The following is a 6259-nucleotide window of genomic DNA, read 5'->3' as shown; positions in this document are numbered from 1 at the left end:
GAAACAACAACGGGTGTTTGTCTCGGCTGTATTATAGGTCCGTGGCATGGCACCTCAAACCACGCGGGCACTCCGTGCAGAAATAAAACAAAAGACGTTCATTTAAACATTATTAATTTATTTATGTAAGTAGCATGAAAGATGACGTGTAAGTTTAAGAAACTAATATCAGATTCGAACGAGAAAGAGTACATCTGGTGCTGGCGTACATCATCTGATAAACACAACAGATACGTAAGAAATGAAGCACTTAGCAAATGTTAGACCTATAAAAAATTCCCACAGTTTGCTCGTTATAACAGGGGATTTTGATACACTATGGACTTTTTTAACACTTATAACAATGAAGCAAGTATGTTTTACGAATTAACGTTCATTTAATGTCGATATTTCGGTTTTTAAATTTCATTTCCAGTACGTATAGGAGATAAAAACTAGAAGTAGAGATACAGAAGTTCGGCGAACTTTTATTCTCTTCAAGTGTTATACGAAACCATTATGAATTCGTTGCAAAATGGAAAAAAGCTGCATTCCTTGTATCTGTATTGCTATACTTCTCCCGCGACGTGTCCCACGAACTGTCTGCGGTCTCTAAATTTCTCAAGAAACTCTGTCCTTAAAGTTTCCTCCGCTTCGCACTCTGTTATGAGTATTAGAGCGGCATTTCGGCATAATTTGTTGGGTGAAGTGGTGTGGATGTCGGCTGTCGGGTGGTCCTACCCGCACGACGTTCCGACAGGAAATGTTCATCGGTCTGTCGCTCAAAACACCTACACACGTCCAGTTTGTCGGTCCGTCGGTTGGTGCGTGTATAGCGCTCCTTAAGGATGCTACACACGCAACCGCGAATTTGTCAAGTACTTGGTACAAGCATTCGTAACATTTAAGCTGTTAGAGGCTTTGTCAATGTTCAGTCGTGTGATCTTGTACTAGCATACCAACGTACGGCGTGGGTGGTGAGTCACTTTGTGCAAGCATTCGAAACGTTCAAGCTTCTTGAGGCCTTGCTGATGTTCAGTTGTGTAATCTTGTAGGAGCAAGCCAATGTGCGTGTGTGCGTGTGCCTGAACAAGCTGTCCTCGTAGCCGCAGAATGTCGAGAGACATGGAGCAAATCCGTCACAAACTACTGCAAGTTATTCAAGTATAAGACAGCTAGTCTTCTTTCGAGAGGATTAAATCTCTAGCCTGGCACAGAGAGGTGTTGCATATGTTACACGGTTAACAATATGTAAAGAAATTGACACTATCACAGAAAATCATGTCATTACAAAAAGGATAAAATTACATGATACAACTATGCTTTTACGACTGAGTGTTTCTTAAAGCTGTATATTTCGGCAATAGGCAAGTTTCTAGAAAAAACAATGATTTTTTTGTGCTTTCTTAACAAACTGTCCATATCTCCTATGTCTATATACATACTCCGAAAGTCACTGAAAAGTGTGTGGCGGACCGTATGGTGTACCACTACCAGTCATTTCCTTTCCTGTTCCTCACGCAAATAGAGTGAGAGAAAAACGACTGTCTATAAGCCTCAGTACAAGCCCTGATTTCTCTCCTCTTATTTTCTCGATCCTTACGCGAAATGTACCTTGCCGGCAGTAGGATCGTTCTGCAGTCAGATTTTAAATCTGATTCTCTAAATTTTCTCATTTGCTCGAAAAATACGTCTCGTTCCCTTCAGGGATTCCCATTTGAGTTCTCGAAGCATTTCCGCAATATTTGCAAATTCGACGAACCTACCGATAAGAAAACTAACCGCTTTCCTCCGAATTGCCTCCATGACTTCCCTTAATTCCAAACAGAGCAGTACTCAAGAATATATCGCACTAGTGTTCTATATGCTGTCTCTTTTACAGATGAACCACACTTTCTTAAACATCTCCCAGTGAACCGAAGTCGACCACTCTCCTTCCCCTACAATCCTTAGATGCTCGTTCAATTTCATATCGCTTTGCAACTTTATGGCTAGATATTTAATAGTCCTGACTATATTGCGTCCTCTTACTCTAGAAGTTTTCAAGCCATTCACATGTCTGGGAACCTGTTCCATATCCCTGTACCTTCGTTAACAGCCTGCAGTGGGGCACCGTGACAGACACTTTTCGGAAATCTTGGTATATGGAGTCTGCCTGCTGCCCTTTATCCACAGTTCGCAGGATATCAAATGAGAAAATGGCAAGCTGAGTTTCGCATGAACGATGCTGTCTAAAAGTATGTTAATTTGTAGACAGATGCTTTTGTGTCTCAAGGAAATTTATTATAGCCGAATTGATAGTATGTTCAAGAACTCTGTAGCAAATTGATGTTAAGGATATTGGCCCATAATGTTCCGGGTCAGTTCTTTTACCCTTCTTATATACGGTAGGCACCTGCGCTTTTTTCAGTCGCTTAGCACTTTGTACTGGGTGATAAATGCAGGGGTATAATGCCGTGGAGTAGTCTTTGTAAAACTGTATTAGGATGCTATCTGGACCTGGCGACTTATTTGCTTTGAACTCTTTCAGTTGTTTCCTAGGCTAGGGATGTCTAATTCTATGTCCGCATATGGGAGTCGGTACAGTGTTCAAACGACGGCATGTTTATACGATTCTACTACGTGAATGATTTCTCAAACACGAAATTTAAAACTTAAGCTTTCCTTTTGCTTGGTTCTATTACTATATCAGATAGGTCAATGAGTGACTGCACAGAAGCCGTCAACGCTCTTAACGCTTTTCCCTAGGACCAGATCTTTTCTCGACAAGATCTTTTGCTTAAGATATGGCGGTGGTAGTTGTATGCTTCGCGCATCGACCCTTCTACAGACGCATGAATCTCTACTAGCTTCTGTCTGTCATCATTTGCGCGTTCTCTTTCTAACAGAGAGTGCAACAGTATTTGATTCATCTACATCTACGTGATTGCTCTGCTAGTCACAATAAAGTGCCTGGCAGAGGGTTCAATGAAACACCTTCAAGCTGTCTATCTATCGTTCCACTCTCGAACGGCACGCGAGAATAACGAGCGCTTAAATTTTTCTGTGCGAGCCCTGATTTCTCTTATTTTATCGTGATGATCATTTCTCCCTATGTAAGTGGGTGCCAACAGAATGTTTTCGCAATCGGAGGAGAAAACTGGTGATTGAAATTTCATGTGAAGATCCCGTCGCAACGAAAAAAGCCTCTGGTTTAATGATTGCCACTTCAATTCACGTATCATGCCTGTGACACTACTCCCCTATTTCACGATAATACAAAACGAGGTGCCCTTCTTTGTACTTATTGGATGTCATCCGTCAGTCCCGCCTGATGCGGATCCCACACCGCACAGCAATACTCCAGAATAAGGCGGACAAGCATAGTGTAAGCAGTCTCTTTGGTAGGCCTGTTGCATCTTCTAAGTGTTCTGCCAATGAATCGCAGTCTTTTGTTTGCTCTACCCACAATATTATCTATGTGATTGTTCCAATTTAGGTTATGTAATCCCTATATATTTAGTTGAATTTACAGCCCTCAGATTTGCGTGACTTATCTTGTAATCGAAATATAGCTGATTTCTTTTAGTACTCGTGTGAATGACACACTTTTCTTTATTCAGGATCAATTGCCACTTTTCGCACCATACAGATATCTTATCTAAATCATTTTGAAAGTCGTTTTGATCATCTGCTGACTTTACAACACGATAAATGACAGCATCATCTGCAAACAATCTAAGACGGCTACTGAGATTGTCTCCTACGTCGTTAGTACAGATCAGGAACAATAGAAGGCCTGTAAACTTCCTTGGGGAACGCCGGATATTACTTCTGTTGTACTCGATGACTTTCCGTCTATTACTACCAACTGTGACCTTTCTAACAGGAAATCACGAATCCAGTCGCACAACTGACGCGATACTCCGTAGGCACGCTGTTTGGTTAGAAGACACTTGTGAGGAACGGTGTCGAAAGCCTTCTGGAAATATATAAATATGGAATCAATTTGACATTCTCTGTCGATAGCACTTATTACTTCATGAGTACAAAGAGCTAGTTGTGATTCATAAGAACGATATTTTCTGAATCCGTGCTGACTATATGTCAATAAATCGTTTTCTGCGAAGTACTCATAATGTTCGATTACAGTATATGTTCTAAAACCCTACTGCAAATCGACGTTAGTGATATAGGCCTGTAGTTCAGCGGATTACTCCTACTTCCCTTTTTCGGTATTGGTGTGCCTTGAGCAATTTTCCAGTCTTTAGCTACGGAACTTTCTGTGAGCGAGTGGTTGTATATAATTGCTAAATATGGAGCTATTTTATCTGCATACTCTGAGAGGAACCTGACTGGTATACAATCTGGACAGGAGGCCTTGCCTTTATTAAATGATTTAAGTCGCTTTGTTCAGAATTTTGTTACTTACTGAACCACGATTGGTCACTTCCGTTCTTAATCCACTTAATCGGCACATACGTCTCCAAAGCACGACTAGCAACATGTTTTAACTTCGCCCATAATCCCTCTACTTCCGTCATCCTGGAACTAAATAATGTCCATTCATTGTCTAAGTGGGACGCTAACAACTGCTTATCTGCTCTTTCTAGCAAATAATACTGTCCTAGCCCTTTTTATTGATCTATTAGCTTCAGTAACCGTAGTCGCTATGATGTCGTCATGTTCACTAATACCTGTCTCTATTATGTCGCCATCGATAACATCAGGCCAGTTTGTACCTAAAACGTCCAAAATATTTCCATTGCGTGTGGGCTGTTAAACTAGATGTTCATGACAATTTTCGAAAAACGTATCCAAAAGTACTTCTCGAGATTGGCTGTCCGTACCACTGGCAATGAATCAAGACATCCCAGTCTATACTTGGTAGGTTTAAGTCGCCTCCAAATAGTATTGCACGATTTGGCTATTTTCGAGCCACTGATTGTAGAATTTCTTTGTATGCCACAGCGGAATCGGGTGGTCGGTAAAAACATTCAACAAATAATATGATTTCACCTCGACCTGTTTTAGAGGTACAGAATACTTTCATAACTGTACAAGTAAAATAATAGCGAAATTGACAAGTCGGCCGCAATATTATATACACTGACGGAAAAGCTTCACAACACCAAGATAGAGTTGTGCGACATAAACAAAAGTTAGTAGACGTGTTTCTACAAATGAAAGATAATCTCTTTTCAGATTTCGCACAAGTCACGTTAGAAAGCCGCTATTAGCTTCACTATGAGGATGCGAATCTGGTTTGCTTTAAATACAAGCTGTAATGAATGGTTCAAATGCCTCTAAGCACTATGGGACTTACCATCTGAGGTCATCTGTCCCCTAGACTTAGAACTACTTAAACCTAACTAACCTAAGGACATCACACATATCCATGCCCGAGGCAGGATTCGAACCTGGGAACGTAGCAACAACGCGGATCCGGACTGAAGTGCCTAGAACCGCTCGGCCATAGCGGCCGGCTACGATGTAACGGTTGTGACCATTAATTACCTCTCAGATTGGACATGGTGAGTTGATGTTAGTCAAGAACGCCTTTAAGGCGACAAAGATGCCATTATCAGTACCTGACTGAGTTTGAACGAGGTAGTGAGATAGGGCTACGAGAAGCTGGATTTTCCTCCTGCGATATTGTAGAAAGACTTGGCAGGAATGTAACTTACTGTACATGATTTCTAGTAGCGGCGCTCACGGAATGTACGATCGCAAGATGACCGAGCTCCGGACGGCCACGTGGCATTACTAAGAGGAGAGGGAAGACCATCGCGTTTGGTGTATGGCTCTGGTACATCGCTTTGCATCAGCAGCAGCAATCTGAGCAGCAGTTGGTACCACAGTGACACAAAAAACTGTTACTAATCGGTTATATCAAATTCAACTCAGAGCTAGATGCCCCTTAGCGTGCCATCTGGCCCCAAACCATTGGCATTTGCGACTTCAGTGGTGTCAAGCGAGAGCTCATTGGAGAGAAGGGTGAAGGTCTGTTGTGTTTTGTGATGAAAGCTAGTTGCGCCTCGGTGCCAGTGATGGCCATGTGTTGGTTACAAGGAAGCTTACTAGGGGCCTGCGACCAACCTTTGAGGTTACAAGGGATACTGTAATAGTCTAACTAATTTGCTGGATGTGGTAATGTTTACTGTGGAAGAACAGTTGGGGTGTAGCAAGCACAAGTCAATATATTTATGGAGTCACCTTCTTGATAAAGAGAGGAGGCAGCATATAACAGTTTCACATTGAATTACTTAGTTACATAATTGCCTATGTCTCAGTGCATAGC

This window comes from Schistocerca gregaria, chromosome 1, assembly GCF_023897955.1.
Source record: "Schistocerca gregaria isolate iqSchGreg1 chromosome 1, iqSchGreg1.2, whole genome shotgun sequence".
Classification (NCBI taxonomy): domain Eukaryota; kingdom Metazoa; phylum Arthropoda; class Insecta; order Orthoptera; family Acrididae; genus Schistocerca; species Schistocerca gregaria.
Note: the sequence above shows the minus strand (reverse complement) of the source record.